The 23,008-nt window shown below is 41.1% G+C and overlaps 1 long non-coding RNA gene across 1 annotated transcript in view; it reads left to right on the top strand.

Annotated features, from left to right (window-relative positions):
• LOC135973947 (uncharacterized) overlaps window positions 1-23,008 on the top strand; it is a 180,502-nt gene that overhangs the window by 1,147 nt on the left and 156,347 nt on the right. The window lies entirely within an intron of this gene.

Here is a 23,008-nt window from a genome sequence, read left to right as displayed (position 1 = left end):
TACTTCTTGGTCATGAAAGTGTATAGGCAGGTGTGATGTCCAATCACCCTTCCCAAAATTCTTCTTTCTCTAGGAAATCTAGGTTAGAGATCCTGCTCTCCTGAATGCATGGAGGGATAGAGGCCCTATGTCCTCTCAGACTCCTGGTGTGCCAGCACAGGAAAGGCACTATCTGGCCCTAATTACATTAAAGATTTTCCTATTTCCATCTGATCGCATTAGCATTAATTTTTGCTTTTATGAGATAAAAATCCAGTACCAAAGTGCACAAATATTATTGTTCTGTATTAATGGCTTCTAAATCCAATTAGTGAACATCATTATTGCAATATATTAGGACTTTCATTGTACACAAGAGACAACAAACAAGGTTCCCATGAAGTCGCATTATAAACGACTTCTCTATAGCCTCCTTTGACTACAATGAGTCCTGTGGACCGCTCTCCCATTACCACGCGACATATTATATAGTTCTAACAGCACTAGGGAAAAGCATCTGTCACAGGGCAGAGGTTTTATTTTAGGCTTTGGATTGAGTGCTGGACATGCTAACTTCTCTTGCTGTGTATCCAGCTTTTCTTAGGGAGGGGAGTATTCCACTTTTACAGCTGACATAACTCACATTCCATGGTAGGTGATATAACCTGTTTGTTAAGCACATTTTAAAGAGACATTCTGTATTTTAATGGCCATTTAGTAGCTGGCTATCAACAGTCTGTGCTCCCTGCCTGGGGACAGCATACAAGGTTTATTAAATATTAAGAAGCTGTTCATTACTTTGTGGACGTCTGACAACAGAATATCTGCATATTTAGAAAGCAGTCAGTTAACATTCTTTAAAATAGCTGCTTCAGTTATGGGGAAGGACTAATGTTTGTCTGGCTAAAGATGCATAAAAATGTGGCTTCTTCTTTGAAGTCTGCTCTTTTGCTCTTTTGGTGCATGAAAATGTTGAAATTTACCCAAGATGCTTATTTAGAACAAGAGCTAAATCTCTGTCTTCTCCCTCAATGCAGAAATTCAGGCCTCTCATGCAGGTTCTGTTTTGCAATGCCATTTAAATTATCAAACAAAAAATAACAGTCTGAAGAGACCTTTTCTTAAGAGGATTTTGTCTGTTTGTTCCCTTTTTGATGATCCCATAATTTCTTTGGGTAAAATTCACCCTCATGCAGAGGACCTGAGGATGCCGCTCAAGTTCCACTCAAAGTCGTAAAGTAGAAGTCTTTGCCCTTTTTCCTATCCTGTGGCTGATGGGCAGAACTCCCATTGGCTCATTGAGAGTTCCACAGAGAGAAACAGCCCTTTGTGAGCTGTGCTGCTTGCAGGGAGGATGCTCAAGCTGTGGATTAGTACAAGTCGTCTTTGAGAAGTTCAGATATCTCTGTCCCATAGTAATTAGTGTTAGTGGCTTTCAGAGATTGATGAAGATGAATTAAAGATTGTCCTGAGTTTTTATGTCTGATCCATCCATGCTTTCCCTTCTATCCATCCTTCATCAGAGATAAATGGACAAAACAATAAACAAAGGGGATCATAGAGGAGAACAAACAAGCAAAAGACCTGTTAGGTCCTGATCTTGCAAGCTGCTCTGAATGGGTGGGTGGTCCCCTGTACCAGTGCAGGGCAGTTTGCAGGATGTGCCCCTCAATAATCACTGTGGGGCACAAGATATTTTTAAGTAGTTCCATTGAAGTATAAAGGAACAGGCAGCAGAATAATTTAAGGAATAATTTTATCTTAAATTTTGAGGAATCCCAAATGTTTTACCAACCAGTGAAAGAATCTCCCTCCCCCCGTTAGCCTGTGATAAACCCCAATTTGCCATACTAGAGGAATGAGCGCTCACAGACAGGAGGATAAATAACTTGGAAACCTCTTCATTTCCCCACCAATTTAACACTAAAAATACCCAATGTAGAAGACAGCATCACCTGGCAAATGAACATATAATAATGACATTTGCTGGAAAGGATTATACTTTGTTCCTAAAAAAATGTACCAGGCCAGATTCTCCATTTCTCCGAAGCTCTGGTCAATGCAGGAATGGGATGTGGGAATATGGGGGGAAACTAAGGTGGCTTTAAGTCATCTTTTTATCTCTCTCAATTCTCAGGTCATCCTGGGACCATATGACTCATTTGTGCAACTGGAGCAGGGGAAAGAGGTTTGAGTGGAATGCAGAATCTGGCTCACTGAGTATATTGATAGAATAGACCAGTGTCTAACTTGTGTAACTTTAAGTTTGCATGTGCAGAGGGGTGAAGACCTTACAGGGTTTTATAGAAATTTGCTTCCGGAAAATATTAACTAAGCAGAATTGTGTTTCTTGCAACAGGTTGCTAATCTGGTTAGTATGGCGAGAGGTAAACCATGTAATAAATCAGGATATATTGGGGGGAGAGAGAAGTAGCTACTTGTACCTGTCCTCCTCTTGTGCTTCCCCATATATTTTTCTGACTACAGACATTGTAAGTAGAGCTGTGTAAATAATGGATTTTTCAGTTTGCTGGAAATTCTGAAAAACTGGGGGAAAATTTTTTGCATCGTCTCAAAAACAAAATGTTTATAAATTTTTGGCAAATCAAAATGTTGAAAAAAATTCGTTTTGGGTTGAATAAAATGTTTTGTTGACCTGAAACAAAACATTTCATTTTGATTTTTGAGATTTTTTTTCCCTTTCAAAAATGTTTTAAAATGAGATTCAAATGTAGTTTTAAAACAGAAAATAATTTCTAATTGAAAAGTCCAAAACATGTTGAAGTGAAACATTTTGACTTTTTGGGAATTCTTTTAGTTTTTTTCCGACCAAAACAATTTGTCAAAATCGACACAAATTTGTGAAATGTTTTGGTCTACCTGAAGCTGCATTTTTAACTGGACAAAAGTTTTGCCCAGCTTTAATTGTAAGTTCCTCTTGCAACACAAGTTTAGAGGAAGATTGAAATCAATACTTCATATCGGTTCAGAATATTGATATTTAAGTCCTGTTGAACATTTAAAATTGAAGTCCAGTCTGGCTTAATGATGGGTGAACTGTCATAGAAGAAACAGGAAAATCCCCAATATGATATGGTTCAGTAAAGTTTAATTATTTTGCCCATTAATTTCTATTTTGGTAGGACACTATATTTGGAAATGGAAATGCAAAACTGCTGTGAAAAAGGCTATTCTTAACTTATGGTGAAATCTTCACAAAAGACTTCGACCTCCCCTATTAATGTCCTCCTATTGTGTCCCCAAATGTATTATTGTTAATATTTGTATCAACTGGATTGAGATCCAATTGTGGTGGGTACCATCCAAATGTAGTGAGAGAGTCCCTACCTTGAAAAGATCACAGTTTCAATTGACAAGACAGTCAAAGGGTATCAAGTAAGGAAGTATTAAGTATTATAACCCTCACTTTATAGATGGAGAATTGAGGCAGAGAGAGATATTAAGTGACTTGTTCTGTGGTGGAGCCAGAAATTGAACTTGGATCTCCCCTGTTTAGTCCCATAAGACAATTCTTTTTCTCAGTACTTTACTGCATATTATTCTGCTCCATCTTTATTAGGCTTCCTCCATTAAGAGTTCTGTCATTTCCTTTTCGTCTGACTGGAAAGTCTGTATTCATATTTCCTACTCCACTTTGAGCACACATGAGTTCTGAATGGTTTAGAGAAACATTCAAACTCTTAGGTGCACATCAGAACCAAACCCTACCAGCACTGAGTGTGACGGGGCCTTCTTTCTTATCCAGCAAACAGATAGGACCTGCTGTCCAAGGGCCCACCCCCAGTCCTTCCTGAAAAGGGTTGGAAGGGCTTTGGTCTACTGAGGCCCCATAAAACTGATGAGTGAGTTCTGGTAAGATTTTAGTGTGCACATAGGTACCTTTATTGTTTTTCTATGTTTTCTCTATAATGCTTTCACCTTAAGAATAAATGTGCTTGTTTATAAAGAGCTGTGTGGTAACTGGTGACCGGGTGGCAATTCCAGGTCTTTATAGCCTTAAAAGAGAAAGCAAAGTGCAGATGCTGGCCTGTGTGGCAGTCTGGCCTCCTGGAGATATCACCGTGTAGGCAGGCAGCCTGACAAAGCTCAGTCAAGAGGTGAGAGAGACATGGGTCCTCTGCCCAAGAGATGTGATAGCTGAGCAGCTGAGACCCTAGAGTGAATGCTCTTGAGGGAAATACAGGTACAGTTGCCCTGAACTTTGACCCTGAATTGTCACTATCCTCAGTAATAATAACTTCTTTTGGTGTCACCAGGTTGTGTCTTTGAACTTCTTTGACTGAGCAGCTCAGCTTCCATTATCTAGCTCCCCTAGCCCCTATCTCTCTGAATAGAACCATCAGTGTTTTCCTACTTAGAGTTCTGCTGACAGCCTCATCTGTATCTCTTAGCTCCTCCACATGTCCCCCGGCTCCCCTGGCATATGTGTGTCTGCTTCCAGCAGATTTGCACTTTCCTCTGCTGCAAGTTTCTGTTCTTCTGCGCTGTCTCCCAGATCTTCCGTTTGTTCTCTTCCCCTCCAGACTCGTCTCTCCGCTCCCTTTGCCAGTGTCTTTTATTTCCCCTGGCCGATACCTCTTCCTAGGAGCTCCTTAGAGCCACTCAAGTTTCCCCTGTCCTAGGTCTTTCAGCTCCTTCATCTGACTTTCAAATCCCCCAGTCTGTCTCTCTGAGCTCCCTTGCTCTTTATGTCTGTTTCTTCTGGCCATATATCTCTGCTTCCCCCAGCTCTCAGGAGGATTAGAGCTTTCAGTATCTTCTCTGGAATCAGATGAGTGTGAAGAAGGTGCCAAAAGCATTGACTGAGTCCAGGGCAATGAACACAGAGGAATTTAAAGGAGCCAGAAAAAAAGCACACTCATCTCTTACAAACTTGCCTCTCCGTGACCAGTGCGTGAGGCTTGATCACATGTTAATTTGAATGAGTACAGAGTGCTAACTGATCTCCATGGTTTGTTAATGGGAAATTTTCATGAAACTTGCTCCAGTGGGATTTCTGGCAAGTCTTAGGTCCTTTTAATTTTGACATTTCAGCCATCATATTATAAGCTGTATTCAGTTAAGGAGGGTGGAAAAAAGCCTGCCCACTCAGCCAAAAAACAAGGGGCAGGCGATTTCCTTCCTCTGCTGCACTTGGTAATGAAACTGGTGGGGGAAGAATGCAGAAAAACCTCTGTAGGGAACTAGATTTTTCATGAATTGCTTGAAGATGAAATAAAAAAAAGCAACTTTTCAAAAAGAAAGACCTGTGTTGGTGCAAACTGAGGAAAATCTCAGCTTTTTCAAGTCTCCTTGAACTCCGATTTTTCTCATCTGTATGTGAACTAAAGTTTAGAGGTTTTTTTTTTCCTGATCCTGCTTTCTATTAAGTTTGCAAGTCTCCAACTTCTCTCTGAGCCTTTTCAGTGTTGTTCTCTAATGGGAGCCATCCCTTGAGTTCTTCTGCTCCAAACAACTCTTTGGCTGATAAAGGAAGCATTTCTATTTTGTTTTTGTCGCTGCTGTCCAAGACTGACAAATGGGTTTAGTCCAAGGTTCTCCTTTCAATTATTAATAAAAAATATTGTATTACCTGAGGCTAACCCAACACTGCGTTCCTTTTACAAGCCTTTGGCAACTAGCAATCTTGTCACTGTCTGAAGAACGGAGACAAAAATCTTTTTCCTGCCCCCCCTTCTCCTTCTTCAGAAACACTTTAACAAGTGGATTGCAGGATGGCTCCAATTTTTTTTCCTAATAAAGCACTGTGATAAATAAAAGTGAATGCACCATGCAGTCAGATTGCCACTTGTTTAGGGATTAAAGTATCGATTCCTGAATATTGCAGATTTAGACACGGGTTAATTAAACATTTACATATATGTGTAGAACAATATATCGTATGGTACAATAATATGCACTTTAATCAGAATCTGTGGGTGTTGTGTGTTTGCTTGTTCCATGTTAATTGGCATCATGCTGACTCCTAGCTTAGGTATTTGGCTAGATGGAACAGAATAGACATGGTGTTTTAAATATTTTAATTAGGACCAGCAGTTCCCGGCTCGCACATTTCTCATTGGATTGTTTTTCATGCATGAATAAATTAGCTAGCATGGAAGTACTTTGCAGAAAGTAGTTGCCCTCTAGCCATAAAATGAGTCCTGTTCATTAATACTTTAATGAAATTAGCTGTGAGCAAAATATTATTCCTTTTAACTGTGTTCTAATTTCTTAATTTTAATTAGGCACATAATTGTAGTGTGCTGAAATTATCTTAATGTACAGCAAGAAAAGTTCTATCACTGTGGGCCTGTGGCTGAAACTTGAGCACACTCCCAGCACATTTCGGCTTGCAGTTTCTTCCCTTCAACTTTTCCTCGCTCTAATCAAAATCTTTTCCTTACTTTGCGTTACTAGAGTGTGTCATTAGGAGCTGGCTAATGCTTGTAAGTACTTTGAAGATAAAAACCACTATAGCAGTGCCAAGCATTGTTGTTAGAAAGCATTCATTGGACGGCTTTAACAATTTTAGGGGAAAAAATTACTAAGCACTGAGTATATCTGGCAAGGAGGTTAATGGGAATTGAGGACACTCAGCACTTTTAAAGTTGGGGACCCTAAAATCTATCAAAGTTTTTTTCACACCCTTTCACCGCTTGACATTTGTTACATTTACCTTTTAATAGTAAAGGCTGATGTAAGAAATGTCAAGCAATGAAATGTCTGAAAACTTGGATTTTGGCAACTCCTGGGTCAGTTTTCTACAATATAATGTTAATTCTTATTGATTAGCCTATGTTGCTTTATAACAGCAGCCTGTTACTTCATCGTCTGATTCAGCTCAGTGGGGACAACTGTTCTACCACAAACTAAACTGAACTATAGCAAATGCATGAACTACAATACTTTGCACATTGTGTTTAAAGCAAGTCTTCTCAGTGAATATTCTTATCCCCCTAGGGAAACTAGTGCAGAGACACTAGGAGCCTGATTTTCAAAAGTGCTGAGCATCTTCATCTCCCGTTAAAGTCAATGTCTAGGTGTTCATGGCCTTTAAAAATCAATCATTTGTGTCTTGCCCAAGACCAAGCATTGAGTTGTTGGCAGAGCTGGAAATAGAAACCCAAGTGAAATCAACGGGGCCAGGGTTTTACCCTAGAATTCCTTGCTCCCCAATCCCATGCTAAACCAAGCTGTCCATTCTACCATATCCTTCAGGAAAGTAAAGCTCAACGAAATGGTGGTTGTTAACTAGATATGAAACAAAGCCCCTGACTTGAGTAGCTAAGTACTTGTGCTTGTGAATGACTGAGCGTGGGATGCGAGTCGGCATTGAATTTGGACCCAACGACATTGTGCCAGTTTATGCCAGGCCTGAATTGTTGAGAAACGTCATTAATGATGTCTCTAATTTATTTATATATTATATACTGCATTATAGGCTCTATTCTTCAGAAGGCTGTGATTCTGGCTACAATAATCCTCTCCCGTGTCCCATACAGTCCCTTTGAAATCAGTGGAGTTGCAGAATTTGGCCCAGGCCCCCCGAAAGGAGCTGTGCCCACTTGTATCAATAGGCATTTTACTATAGTAACAGGGACCTTTGGCATTGCTAAAATGGAATTTCTAGTTGAAATACATTTTTGCAGCATATTTTATTGCCTTCTGTAATTGGCACCTGCTCTAAATAATATGGATATTTCTTATTTAAATAATATATTATGGCTAATTGTAATACTTCATTATGCCCACAATTAAGTGAACTAAGGTTGGTTTACAATTAATACTAATACTAGTTGATGTGTAATTTGAATGTAATTTGCTGCTGTTAGCAGATTGCCAGTGGAAAGAAGAAAGCTAAGGGATTTCTTGTTTCCAGTGGCAATCTTGTTTTTCTAGATAAACAATTTTAAATAAAATGTGTGTTATATTCAGATAACTAATGAAGTAATTAGACTAAGCAGTCTGCTTTCATTTTTGACCAAGCATTGTCATTTTGCTGTTTACACACAAGCACACCCTCTTTAGAGACTTAATTCAAATCATAATCTATTAAAGATTAGTAAAATTAATACAGTACATCTTTAATAGTTTGAATTCAGATAACTGTGATTTCACATAATCAAGGAAAATGTTCATTGTAATCCACTGAAATCAGGATAATGATCCTACATCTGATCATAGGGAACTCTAAATGAGAAGTCAGAGACTCAGAAATAAGGAAGGTGGTGGTGTGATTTGGAACCTCAGTTATTGATATTGAATGATATGACCAGCGATTTATTTGGAGGAGAGAATCCAGAGATATTTCTCTCTTAAAAACTCTTTTCTTTGGGTCTTAGTATTCAGTAACTTCTAAGCCATCCTTAACTTGCTGTGTAAATTCCTTGCTATGGAGAGATATAACCTGCATCTCTTGTAAGTCCAATAACTAGTGGTATTTGGCTAGTTGAGTTCTTATAATTGTGTTGGTTTTGGCAGTGTGATAAACTGTTCTATGTTTCAAAAAATGAACAGGAAACGTCTAATGACCATGCATATAACTGCTGACTTTAAACAGTCATCGTGTAAAAATGACTTAGCTAAAATTTTCCAATCAGATCTATAAAAAAGCTAAATTTGAAATTCAGGCATTTTTTAAAGTAAGTACAAAACTGCTAATGCCAACATGGGAAATATCCTTTTTTTTTAACCTAAGTTAATCAGAAAACAAAACAAAAATCCCCCAACCAAACAAAAAACAAACTAAAAACTCCTGTGTTAAGACAAAGCATGCAATAATATGTAAGCCCCAAAGGACAATAACTAATGAGCAACTCAAAAGGGAGGTTAGAATGGACATTGTAACTCAACTATTCATGTATCTATAACTGGTATTGCTTTCTCTTGCTCATCTCAATTCAGTCACCTCTAGCTGGAATGTGGCAACCATCATCATAGTGCCAATAATGCTTTCAGCATTTTAGGGATAGAAGCGGAGAGGAATACCATATCCAGTTAAATCAACATGAAAATTTAGGTAGCTGGAATTTATTTACTCATCTTGCACACAGCCTGAGTAAAAATATAGGGATTGGGGAAGGGAGAATGAAATGTTCAGTGTAACCTGGAACCAAGACATGGCATAGTTGTTCTTTACTAGCACTACTATCCATGGACGTTTCTTTGAGTGCTATATGCTTTCTATCTCAATTTTAAAAATTCTGAGCTCATACCTATTGTCACGTTATTGATTTGAACTGGGACCATATAGAACATGGTTGCAACCAAAGTCCTGTAGTGGCACCAAATCTTGCATAAAGGGGGTCAAATGAGGTGTCTAAGACAAAGTTATGGTTTGCTGGTTAGGATTATGCTGTCTATATGTGTGTATCAATTTTGTAGTTGAAGTTATGAATATTGGCTCTATACTGTCTGTATTTCAAACTTATGCTATGCTTCTGGGAGACGTCCCAGACAAGTTGGTGTTAGCTTTGCCTAGCTGCTTGATGGCCCATTAAGGACCATCAGCTATACAATTGACCCATGGAGAGAAGGCAGATATGCCTTATAACTCAGCAAAGTATGCAGGAACTTGCCCATGTGACTCCAGACTCCATTTTGCTGTAATTTTCCACAGTAAGAACAAAGAGGTGTTCTTACACCTGGAAAAGACTATAAAAGGCTGATGCCTCATCTCCATCTTGTCTTCCATCCTGCTTCTTACCTCTGGAGGGACTTTGCTATGAATGGAAGCTCTGCACAAAGGACTGATGACCCATCCCAGCTGTGGATGTACTCCAGAGACTTGATTTTGAACCTGCAGTTTATTTCATCGCTGCTACAAGCCTGAACCAAGAACTTTGCCATTACTATATGTAATTGATTCCATTTAACCAATTCTAGCTCTCATCTATATCTTTTTCCTTTTATGAATAAACCTTTAGATTTTAGATTCTAAAGGATTGGCAACAGCGTGATTTGTGGGTAAGATCTGATTTGTATATTGACCTAGGTCTGGGGCTTGATCCTTTGGGATCAGGAGAACCTTTTTTTCTTTTAATGGAGTATTGGTTTTCATAACCATTTGTCCTCATAACAAGTGACACTGGTGGTGATACTGGAAAACTGGAGTGTCTAAGGGAATTGCTTGTGTGACTTGTGGTTAGCCAGTGGGGTGAGACCAAAGTCCTCTTTGTCTGGCTGGTTTGGTTTGCCTTAGAGGTGGAAAAACCCCAGCCTAGGGCTGTAACTGCCCTGTTTTAAGCAATTTGTCCTGAATTGGCACTCTCAGTTGGGTCCTGCCAGAACTGCATCGTTACACCTATGTTTTCAAAACACCTGCTTAGTTGATCAGTCTGTTTGATCATTTTTGCTTCTCAGGTTAATCTTTAGAGGTTAAACTTGATCTCAAAGTAATTTTTAAAGAAAAGGTTTGCCAGTGAAATACTTGTTTCTAACATGTAGACCCAGGTGGACTTGTCACAGGGGCTGGCCACAGTTGAAGTCAGGCAGGGGCTGCAGGCTCTGCAGACAGGCTAAGGAGAATAAGCCAACCCAGAGACACCAGTGGATAGTTAATTGCCTAAGAAGTTAGGTGGCAATTAATTAGGTAAGGAACACCTGGGCCTAACAAAAGCTTCTGAGGACTCAGGAAGCCAAGCTTGATGAAGATTCTGAGGGGAGAGATTCTTCAGGGGAGTTGTGTAGGAAGCTACTCCTAGTGATGCCTTCTTAGGAACAGAGGCTTGGGGTGGGGGAGGAGAGAGAGGGAGAGAGAAGAACAGTCCCCAAGGTAAAAGTGCTCCCAGGCCAGGGACCAGAGCAGCTCAGGGGAACAAATAGGGTGTGGGACTTCGTGTGATGCTACTAGGGGCTTGCTCAGCAGAGAGCTGCCTGCTGTCAGGGGAAGAGTGGTGTCTGGCTAAAGACTATTAGAAGTTCAAGCTCCAGGGAGGGAATTCAGCCTGCATGTGTTGTGGTTAGAGGGGCAGAATATAAGAGTGATTCACCCAGGGGTGGAGAGTTTCAGGTACAGTAGCAGACAGAAGCTTTTGTTTTTGTTTTCATGTCCTTTTCTGTTAAATGAACCAGACCCTCTGATGAAGGTGCTTTTTTAATACTAGAAAAGCCTGCTTGGACTTGCTCATACCACAAGTGGGACTGAGGCAGGGGCTCACCTGTGATGCCAGGCCAGTATGCCGGGGTGACCTTCCCCCTGCCCCCCATTACAAGAGTAATATTGATTTTTAAAGTACAAAACATTAATTTCTCTGAAAATTGACGTTACAGTGCTGCCAACTCTGATGTTTATGTTATGAATTATTTGGTGTGTTTGTTAAAGCCCTAACTCCTTGATTCATGTGAGCAAGTAAAAATCTCAACTTTCATTTTAAAAAGAGAGGGTAAATTTCTAACATTCATGATTGGAGGAGAAAAGCTTAGAAATGTGAATTCTACTGCTTCAAAAACCAGAAGGCAATTCCACCCACTTCCCCCCACCCTGACACATACACACTTATTTCTTTTAAATCCCATGATTTTAAAGCTAATCTTCTGATTTTTGGGAGGCTGTCTCATGATTTTTGAAGGCTTGCGAGTTACAAAACTGCATTGTAAGAAACAAATTTCCTTTACCAGGACCGGAAAAAAACCAGCAATTTCAGGAGGGGGTGAAAGAGCTGTGGTGTTTGAGTTATATGAAAACTAAATGAACTAAACAAAACACTTATTAGTGAAAAATCCTGCAATAAACTGGTTTTCCCTCATGCATGAGACTATCGAGGAAGAAGGACTAATAGGATCATTTGTCTAAAATATTCTTATTTCTTATGTTTTTCTAAAGAAATATGTGTTCATATTTATATTTATACATTAAAGCCAGTTTTAAAATTAACATTGAGAATGTTTTCCAATTCTGCATTATTATTGCAAGAGCAACATCTTTTAAAAAGGCTATCACTTTCTTCAGATTGTGCCTGTATTCAATCAGCAGTGCATCTGATTTCATTATAATTATGTGATCATTTAGATTAATCAGTATTTCACAATCGCAGCAGATTAGAAAATTGCTAATTAAATACTATATTCACTTTAAAAATCCAAACTAGATAACCTCTGATATAGAAGACGTTGGGCAAAGGCAATGTTTAGTGATGTGTCTCTACTCCCTTGAAATTGCTGCTTACGCTTGGTACCATTTGGAAAGATCCAAATAGGAGTGTTAGCAATAATACAAATATCAAATTGCCTGAAACTAATATCCTATGTCAGTGTTTCCCAAACTTGGGACGTCGCTTGTGAAGGGAAAGCCCCTGGCAGGCCGGGCTGGTTTATTTACCTGCCGCATCTGCAGGTTCAGCCGATCGCGGCTCCCACTGGCCGTGGTTCGCTGCTCCAAGCCAATGAGAGCTGCTGGAAGTGGCGCGGGCCGAGGGACGTTCTGGCCGCCACTTCCAGCAGCTCCCATTGGCCTGGAGCAGCGAACCGCGGACAGTGGGAGCTGCGATAGGCCGAACCTGCAGACGCGGCAGGTAAACAAACCATCCCGGCCCGCCAGGGGCTTTTCCTACACAAGCGGCGTCCCAAGATTGGGAAACACTTGCCTATGTGGTTGAGTAATATTGGCTTTTTGAAGCAGTGGTATGTGCTCTGCAGCTATGGCTGAAGGTGACTCTCATTGTAAACCTAATTTTCCATACACATACATCCTAGCTAAGCCTCCAGTCCCCCTGAAGTTCCATGTGTCACCTCTCTTCTCGTGATAGCATTTTTCTTTAAAGTTTGGGGGGGAAAAACAGGGAAGGCATTTTAAAGTTGTGGGCCAATATTTTTAAAAGTTACTGAGGATTTTCGGTTGGTACAGTTTAACAAACCCAACTTGACAACTTAGTGGCCTGATTTTTCAGGAAGTGCTGAGCGCCTGCTCCCTGAAAATAAAGTCCTGTTAGGGTATCTCAAGTTGGGTACCCAAAGCCACTACTCAGTTTTGAAAATCTTGTCCGTGATGTTTTAAAAATGTCTTGGTTGTTGACTCTAAAAGTGTTTCCTAACTTTACTTGTGCCCTCATACCTCTGAGGGTATGTCTACACTATGAAATTAGGTCGATTTTAATAGAAGTTGATTTTTTTAGAAATCGATTTGATACAGTTGATTTGTGTGTGTCCTCACTAAGCGCATTAACTCGGTGGAATGCGTCCACAGTACTGAGGCTAGTGTCAACTTTTGGAGCATTGCACTGTGGTAGCTATCCCACAGTTCCCGCAGTCTCCGCCACCCATTGGAATTCTGGGTTGAGCTCCCAATGCCTGATGGGGCAAAGACATTGTCGCAGGTGGTTCTGGGTACATGTCATCAGGACCCCCTCCCTTTGTAAAAGCAATGGCAAAAAATCATTTCTCGCTTTTTTTCCTGGGTTACCCATGCAGACGACATACCACGGCAAGCATGGAGCCCACTCAGCTCACTGTCACCATATGTCTCTTGGGTGCTGCTGGCAGATGCGGTACTGCAGTGCTACACAGCAGCATCCCCTTGCCTTGCCTTGCGGATGGCAGACGGTACAATACGACTGCTAGCCATCGTCGTCGTCCCCTGGGTGCTCCTGGCTGACCTCAGTTAGGTTGATCGGGGGCTTCTGGGCAGACATGGGTGCTCCTGGCCGGCCTCGGTGAGGTCGGTCGGGGGCGCCTGGACAAAAATGGGAGTGACTCCAGGTCATTCTCTTCTTTAAGTTTCGTCTAATGGAGATTCAGTCCTGCCTGGAATATCATGCCAGCTGGAGGCTTCTGCCTCAGGCTGCTCTCCCAGTCGGCAGCACCGCACGGTCACACCTACCCCAGCCTACCCCTTGCTCCCATGGCTCATGAAGCCTGGACAGTAGTAAGGAGCAGTTCACCTATAGGCTGAGCAAGTGCAGAATGGTGGTAGAATGTGCCTTTGGATGTTTAAAAGCTCGCTGGCACAGTTTACTGACTCAGACCTCAGCGAAACCAATAGTCCCATCATTATTACTGCTTACTGTGTGCCCCACAATATCTGTGAGAGTAAAGGGGAGACATTTATGGCGGGGTGGGAGGTTGAGGCAAATCGCCTGGCCGCTGATTACGTGCAGCCAGACATGAGGGTGGTTAGAAGAGCACAGCAGGGTGCACTGTGCATCAGAGAAGCTTTGAAAACCAGTTTCATGACTGGCCAGGCTACAGTGTGAAAGTTCTGTTTGTTTCTCCTTGATGAAACCCCGCCCCCTTGGTTCACTCTACTTCCCTGTAAGCCAACCGCCCTCCCCTCCCCCCTTTGATCTCCGCTTGCAGAGGCAATAAAGTCGTTGTTTCAAATTCATGCATTCTTTATTAATTCGTCACACAAATGAGGGGATAACTGCCAAGGTAACCCGGGAGGGGTAGGGGAGAAGGGAAGCACAGGGGTGGGATAGTTGTAGGGGCACCCCCTAGAAAGGCATGCAGCTCATCATATAAGCGGCATGTCTGGGGCTCTGACGCAGAGTGGCCATTTGCCTCTCTGGTATGCTTCACGCGACACTGCTGCGGGTCCCTGTTATAACCTCTGTCCTTCATACCCTTGGAGATTTTTTCAAACATTCCGGCATTTTGTCTTTTGGAACGGAGTTCGGATAGCACGGATTCGTCTCCCCATACAGCGATCGGATGCAGTACCTCCCATTCGGTCCATGCTGGAGCTCTTTTGTGATTCTGGGACTCCATGGTCACCTGTGCTGACGAGCTCTGCGTGGTCACCTGTGCTGATCAGCTCACTACACTGGGCAAACAGGAAATTAAATTCAAAAGTTCACGGGCCTTTTCCTGTCCACCTGGCCAGTGCAGCTGAGTTGAGAGTGCTGTCCAGAGCGGTCACAATAGAGCACTCTGGGATAGCTCCCAGAGGCCAATACGGTTGAATTGCGTCCACACTACCCCAAATTCGACCCAGCAGGGTCGATTTCAGCGCTAATCCCCTCGTTGGGGAGGAGTACAAAAATGGATTTTAAGAGCCTTTAAGTCGACAAAAATGGCTTCATCGTGTGGACGGGTGCAGGGTTAAATCGATCTAATGCTGCTAAATTCGACCTAAACTCGTAGTGTAGACCAAGGCTAAGTGACTTGGTCCACTAATTCCAGAGCTTTTTGTGTTGGCTTTAGTAAGGAGAAGTGGGGGTGAGGAGGTAGAGATGGCAGATTATATGGAAGTGGGGAAATGGATGTACCTTAATCCATTTACTTCAATACTCTATAATGCTTACCTTTTCTAAAGATCTGTACTTTGTTTTTGTAAAGTAAAGGTAATATTGTTTTTAAGTGTTAGCTGGCCACAGTGGAAATGCACTTTCAGCCTTTAATTCTTTTTAAACATTGTGTTATTTGAGCAGCATTGGTCTGGGATGTCTAACAAATAGAGCATGCTGTATGAGATAGAATGATAAAGATCATTATGTTTAAAAAATACTCCTAAGATTAAAAAATTGGACTCCATACAACCAGCATCTAAACACATTTCCCTATCTGTGTCTGCTCCATTCTTTATCTCCATCATGTATTGACCACATGGTCATCTTTGTTTCCAATATCACTGTAGTTTTGTGTGTCCACTTATGCTTCTGCTTTCTAAATACTTTCTGCAAGAGTAGTAGCACCCGCGAGATCCTCCTAACGTGCCTGGTTCTCCATAATCTACCGTAATTTATTTCCTTCCTGGCACATGAATCCTTTATTGAATATACTGTCTGCTGCCAAAATCATAAAAACGGTGCCAGTTTGCATCAGATAATTAAAGTTACATAGATACATCCTGTTAAGTTATTGAGAAGTTAAGTGAACAATATTACAAGGATCCAGTGCTGATCAACTTTTTAAAAGGCTTTCTGCCTAAATAGAAAAGATGTCCGAACACTTCATGACAAGATATTTGACAATTTGCATTTTGGAAATGACAGCTTTATTTTCAGGCATGTTGAATTCCATGCTGAGCAGCTTTGTTGAGGGGAAAAATAATGATTGAATCGGTGGCTTTTCCCACTGGGAGGTGAAGTTGTGAGGTCAGGAGTTGCAAAATATCAACAAATCCAAAGTATCTGTGGGTAAAACCAATATGTGTTTGACCATCCAAGACCACGTAAATGTTTTGAAGTGTTTAAAGAGGAGCTATTCATGAAAACTCATTTGTGAATATTAGGTACGTTTCTCCGATGGTCCTAATAACATTGGTTTGAATAGTAGAGTCTGCAAAAATGTTAACCCTGCACGTCCACCAATAATTTTTGTACCAAGTATTGTTAGGTTTAAAAGAGAAAATGCCATGGGTATGCTACCAGAATACAGCTAACCTATTAATAAGGGGCTTGCTACTTGTTAGACCTCAGGAGCCATTTTAAGCATGCAATTTATCATATGACAAAATACATCCTAATAGAGTTGGTACCGTGGGAATGACAAAAACAGTAGGACAGCCAGGCTGTCTGTGGGGGAAAGAGAGCGGCTCTGACCTCATTTGATATTAATACAATATTTCTGTGATTGAGCAGGTGCCTTCTCTTTGACAGATAGCAGAAATTAAACATTTTTATTTGAGGGCTTGATCCTGCAAAGCACTGCAAAGCATGTGCCTAACTCTAAGCAATGGAGTAAGTCTTATTGAAGCCTATGGGACTATGTGTGTTCATGATGTTAAGCATGTAGTTGTTTTCAGGATCAGGGATGAAATGAGAAGACTTTCCATGATTGTAGGGCTGCCAGATCCATAAGACACAGAAAATATATGGAAGAAACACAGTGTGAGGCAAGATCATTATCTTGGGAAACCTAGTTCAAGTTCTGGCCCTGTTGTGCTCGGACTCTCTTGCCCTCTCGCACCGCTACCCTAAGCATGGAATGGCTGTGATAGTCTCCTGAAACAGCTCTAGCCAGTCCTGGTCTCCTGCTGGGAGGTGTCCCTGTGGTGCCCTCTTCACTGTGAATAGGGAAGTTTTCTGCCCACTCAAAGGCAGGGTAGATTGGGACTCTTAGGCTGAGCAAGTTGAAATTGGCTCTCACTATCTATCCAGCTCACCTCTCCTAGCCTGCCCTCCTGAGGTGGCCTGCTTCCTCCATACCAGAATGCACACTCCCTTCTCTTTCTGGTCACGGCTTGTGACATGACCTGTTTACCCCGATGCCAAATTCTACTGTCTTGCTCTGGCTAGGAACCAAAAAGAAAAAGGGAGATGGAGTATGGAGCCAGAAGCCTATCTGAGTGGGGAGGCAGGGCTTGTGGCTGAGGGAGTCTGGGGCCATATTCTAGCACTTGGAGGGAAAAGTGGTAGGGGAATCCCATATGGTCGAGGAGCAAAAATAGGAGAGCTCTAGAAAGGGACATACTGCTTTTCATTACTCTAAGGGATAAGGCAATGTTCATGATAAGATTTTAAACAAAACAAACAGGTGGGGATTTTCAAAACAGTGGAGGGAATTTAGCCCATCCATTTTATTAGAAGTTGCATGGCTAAATACACTACACTTCCTCCAAACCTCAATCACAGAAGTCAAGAAATTAGAAAGATAAGGTTCCAAGACTAATATTAACTCAGCCTTATGTATGACTTTCAGATACTCTTCCTGCTCTTCAAAGTTGTACCTTAGTATATTGACTGTAGCATGGCAACATTAATGTTGTGATGGGAACCTTCCGTTATGAACTTGTTGACTTTTAATTTAAATTCTCAACTGTAGAACCGAGGTTTCCTCCCCCCAACCCCTTATTTATATGGTTGGGGGAAGGGAAGAAAAAGAAGGACCTGCACATTCAAATGTATAGTATAGTCATGGCAAGGATCACTAGGTGGCGCTGTTACACATAGTGTTCCATGTTCTTTTCCTAGTGTGCTAACATATTCAATATTGAGAAGACATGAAATGTTGTTAAATTTTGTTAAGCAAGGTTCTGTATAGAGGTATTTGTTCTTTGAGAGGGAGATGTGTGAGCAGCAGGAGTTTGCTGTCTGCCTTGATCTCTAATTAGTCAATTCTTTAGGCAGAATTGTTCTGTGCGAACCGGTTACTGGTGATGGGGCTTAGATTCCTAACAGAAGGATGCTGAATCTTGTTTGACCCTTTCTGCTTCAGGACTGGAGTATGTGTGTAATTACACTTAGAGTATACCTTTACATCACTGAATTCTCTTCCACAGGAAAGCTGACCTGCAAAGTCCCAGATATTAGCTACCAGTAGGCATACTGGTGTCTGAACATGCTGGGAAAAGGAACATAGACCAAATTCTGTCTTGAGATTAGGGGTCCTAAAATAGCATTTGTTTTCACAAGGGGTGGTCTTTGGCCCACTCAATCCCTCTTGTAATAGCCTGGATAGGGCTAGTAGAAATTTGTCTAATTTTTTTAATTGGGAAAAAAGGGGGGAAAGTTTTGAAAATATTGTTCCTAAGGGATCTATTCACAATTTCCATCTTTCCCACACTTGTCCAGATGGGAATAGATTTCCAAGTAATTAATGTTTATTTTCAAGTTTGCTTTGCCTTCAAGTCACTAAGCATTGGAACAAACTACCCAGGAAGGGGTAGATTCCCTGTCTCTTGATGTCTCGAGATAAAGACTGGATGCTTTTTGGGAAGATATGCTTTGGACAAACACAAGTCATTTGGTTCAGTACATGGGTAACTGGATGGAATTCTATGGCCTGTGTTATGCAGACAGTTGGACTTGAGGTTCTAATGGTCTCTTCTGTCCTTAAAAAATCTGTGTCTGTCTTTTCAAAAGATCATAAAAGGAAGGTGTGCTCTGCACTTGTAGAACCACAGAAATCTAGGGCTGCAGGGGACCTTCAGAGGTCAAGTCCAGCCCCCTGCATTGAGGCAGGACCGAGTATACCTAGACAATCCCTGATGGGTGTTTGTCCAACCTGTTCTTAAAAACTCTGGAGGCCTATTCCAGAACATAACTACCCTTCTCGTTTAACTTAGTTAAATGTAATGCAGCTCCTGATGAACAAAGGCTGCTGATAGTATTTCTGAACAAGCTGTTGTGTTAGTTATGGAGGATTTTCAAGAGAGTGCTCCCCTCTGTAGCTGGCTGACTTGCTGACCATTGCAGGCAGAGACTGAGGAAGAAATAGCATTGCCACTTCCTTATCACTCCCTGCCCCCTTTGCAAAGGATGGGTCCTTGCTCGCAAAGACTCCCCTTATGTTCAGCCCCTCCGTGTAGGAGTGAAAGGGAAGTGGAGGAGAGGTTCATAAGCCCCTCTCCCTTGGATACACTATCAGGGACAGGTTCTAGCTGGCCCTGAGAGCATCTTAATTTAAAGTCCCTTCCATGTGAATAGCATTCTGTGGCAGATAATTCTCTTAATAAGAATCAATTACCTGTTCGGGGTTTTTTTTAAGTATCCAGTTGCATGGAACAGGTCTCAGGGGAAACGTGAGATTATGTTTTTAAACCATTAATTTCTTCTGATTATCATACTGCTTTCCTCCTGCTAATTGCTAAACCCTATGGGATCTCACTAACATGAGATACAGCCAGGAATAAACAACAGAATCAAAAGTCAGCAGAGGGGATGCTTTTAAAACACATTTCTAGACTTATACTGTAGTGGTTGGACACGAAAAAGACCAGTCCATCTCTCTGCCAGTGCAGAAGTGTCCCCGCAGCACATTGTGAATGTATTTTCCCCTCTGTTTTTATATTTTCCAGTGATATAGCTTCCACATGCCTCTCTAATGAGACAATTCCACCCCATGGTACATCTCATCGGCGGGAGCTTTTGCTGGTGTTGCACCTTAATTTCCTCTTTTATAACTTGGTCTCACTACTGGAAGTTATATCCCTGTATACTACACTGCATTTCCATTACACCATTTTTAGACTGTTAAGATGCCCCAACTTAGTCACCACTCAGTTAAACTCTATATCTGTATATGTGGATCTGTATTTACATAGTTCTTCAAATATTTTGTCATTCCCTGATCAGCAGTTTTTGTCTTGTGAATACAGATTTGAATGTAGTAATTAGGGTTGATGTAATAATTCACTGAAAGTAGCTTTGGCTTTCTTTCTTTCTTTCTTTCTTTCTTTCTTTCTTTCTTTCTTTCTTTCTTTCTTTCTTTCTTTCTTTCTTTTCTTGCTGCCATAGTGCATTGGAATTTCATGAACACTTCTCCAGACATATTGTTGCATTTCACATATACATTAAGTTTTAGCTAAAAACTTGACTAACCTGAAAAAAAGAATAAATGTAATATGCCTTTCTTTTGTATGACATCTTTCATTTAATATGTACTTAAAATTGCCTTTCAGAATTGAATAACAGATATGGAGTTAAATAGTAAGAGAAAGTAATGAACAGGCTTGGAAGATGGGGAAAGAATATAAGTTCTCAGATGAGATTGGTAGGATGATGGTGGAAGCCAAATGAAGCATTGAGTTATTTTTCTGCTAGTTATCTGTGAAGAGTTGGCTTCAAATACTTCAACAAAAAAGGCAAAATTTCTGCAGGAAAAATGGAAGCTGGAGATTTGTAGACAGATGCTGCTAGTTCATTGATATACCTTCAAGAATGCTCACCTAGTGGTGCATACACTTCATCATCTTGCCCCTAGCAAACATAACCCCTGGGATGTTTTGATCCTGGAGATTTTTCCCATCTTGACAACATAAAGCTATTCACAAACCCACTTTTATTTTTTCTTTGCCTTTCTTCCCTCTTGCTAAAATTTTGCCTATTCCTCACTGACTCCGTAAAGTCACAGGTGTGGAAGGGATCTCATTTCACTTGTGGCAACATGCCTGACTCTGCATAACCACTATGGAGAAAATAAGTGTAAAAACAACTGAAAAAACTGTCTAATCTATCATGACCGCCATAACCATAATATCTGAGTTTGCTTCCCAATTTTTTAATGTGCTTAAAAGTTAAAATCTGTTACAGTTAATTGATATTTTTCGTACATTAAATTGCTTAATTGTATTTTATAGGAATATTTACAGGCAGTGGCGGATTTAGAGTTAGTGGGGCCCTGTGCTCAGCTTCATTTTTGCTCCCAGCCCCTCGGGACCCAGCCAAGAAACCAAGAAAAAGAACATTCTCTCTTATTTCCCCCGCCCTCTGTTTTTCATTCTTTTTTTCTTCATCCTCCTCCTATATTATAAGTAATAGAAAGTAAATGAAAATAAAGTGAGGTACCTTGATTGTTTTTGTAGTCTAACTTTATTTCCCACAGATCACTTGAGAAGTGCTGAGGGTCTCAGCGGCCCACTTAATGATCTTTCCAAATATTGTTTATACCATTAGCTAACTAATGTAAAGTGCTTTGGATAAGAGCGCTTTATTAAAAAAAGATCACAACCTTTCCTTGGTCCACCTGAATGGAGTTCTCGCACCACGGTGTGAGAATTTCTGGTCTAGATGAAAGCTTTTATTTGCATTATGCTAACATGAAAAATGCGTAAAAATAAAAAGTATATATGATGCATGAATGGAAAAATAAAAGTTAACTTCCTCTGAAGAAACTTATTCAATTTGAAAACAAATACACCTCTACCTCGATATAACGCGACCCGATATAACACGAATTCGGATATAACGCGGTAAAGCAGTGTTCCGGGGGGGGCGGGGCTGCGCACTCCAGTGGATCAAAGCAAGTTCAATATAACGCAGTTTCACCTATAACGTGGTAAGATTTTTTGGCTCCCGAGGACAGCGTTATATTGAGGTAGAGGTGTATTTATTCACATAGCTTTTTTTCTACACGTTTTCTTTACAAAATCACCAATTAAGTCGTCATAAGTAATATTCTGTAAAGAGGCACTTTCAATTGTCAATATTGCTGAATTTGTCAAAGGTTCCTGACTCATCGTATTTCGCAGATAATTTTTTACTTGTTTCAGTACAGAAAAAGAACGTTCACCAGAAGCATTTGTGAAAGGTGGTATTAAAAATATTTTCAGAATGGTTTCTACATTTGGAAAGGTTGCCTGCAACCTGTTACTCATAGACTCATAGACTTTAAGGTCAGAAGGGACCATTATGATCATCTGGTCTGACCCCCTGCATGCTGCAGGCCACAAAACCCTTCCCTGGACTCTGCCGTTGAAGTCCCCAATCCTGTGTTTCAGTGACTTCAATCGGCAGAGACCCTCCTGCTAGTGATCCCTGCCCCATGCTGTGGAGGAAGGCGAAAAACCTCCAGAGGCTCAGCCAATCTACCCTGGAGGAAAATTCCTTCCCGACCCCAAATATGGCGATCAGTAAGACCCCGAGCATGTAGGCAAGAGTCTCTAGCCTGACCCCTGTTGGCCATTATACTATTTACGTACCATTGCTTGGTTTTCCTTGGCTACTATGTTTTACCATTAAACCATTCCCTCCATAAATTTATCTAACTTAATCTTAAAACCAGACAGGTCCGTCGCCCCCACCGTTTCCCTCGGAAGGCCGTTCCAATATTTCACCCCTCTGACGGTCAGAAACCTTCGTCTAATTTCAAGCCTGAACTTCCCCACGGCCAGTTTATATCCATTCGTTCTCGTGTCCACCTTAGTACTAAGCTGGAATAATTCCTCTCCCTCCCTTGTATTTATCCCTCTGATATATTTAAAGATAGCAATCATATCCCCCCTCAGCCTTCGCTTTGTCAGACTAAACAACCCAAGCTCCTCTAGTCTCCTTTCATACGACAGGTTTTTCATTCCTCTGATCATCCTAGTAGCCCTTCTCTGCACTCGTTCCAGTTTAAGTTCGTCTTTTTTAAACATGGGAGACCAGAACTGCACACAGTATTCCAAATGAGGTCTCACCAGTGCCTTATACAACGGAAGCAGGACCTCCTTATCCCTACTAGATATACCTCGCCTAATGCATCCCAAGACCGCATTGGCTTTTTTCACCGCCACATCACATTGTCGACTCATACTCATCCTGCGGTCTACAAGGACCCCTAGGTCCTTCTCCTCTTCCGTTACTTCTAACCAATGCGTCCCCATCTTGTAACTAAAATTGTTATTAGTCATCCCCAAGTGCATCACCTTACACTTTTCACTATTAAA

The sequence above is a fragment of the Chrysemys picta genome, chromosome 10, assembly GCF_011386835.1.
Source record: "Chrysemys picta bellii isolate R12L10 chromosome 10, ASM1138683v2, whole genome shotgun sequence".
NCBI lineage: Eukaryota > Metazoa > Chordata > Testudines > Emydidae > Chrysemys > Chrysemys picta.
Note: the sequence above shows the minus strand (reverse complement) of the source record. Positions and strands in the feature narration are given on the sequence as shown.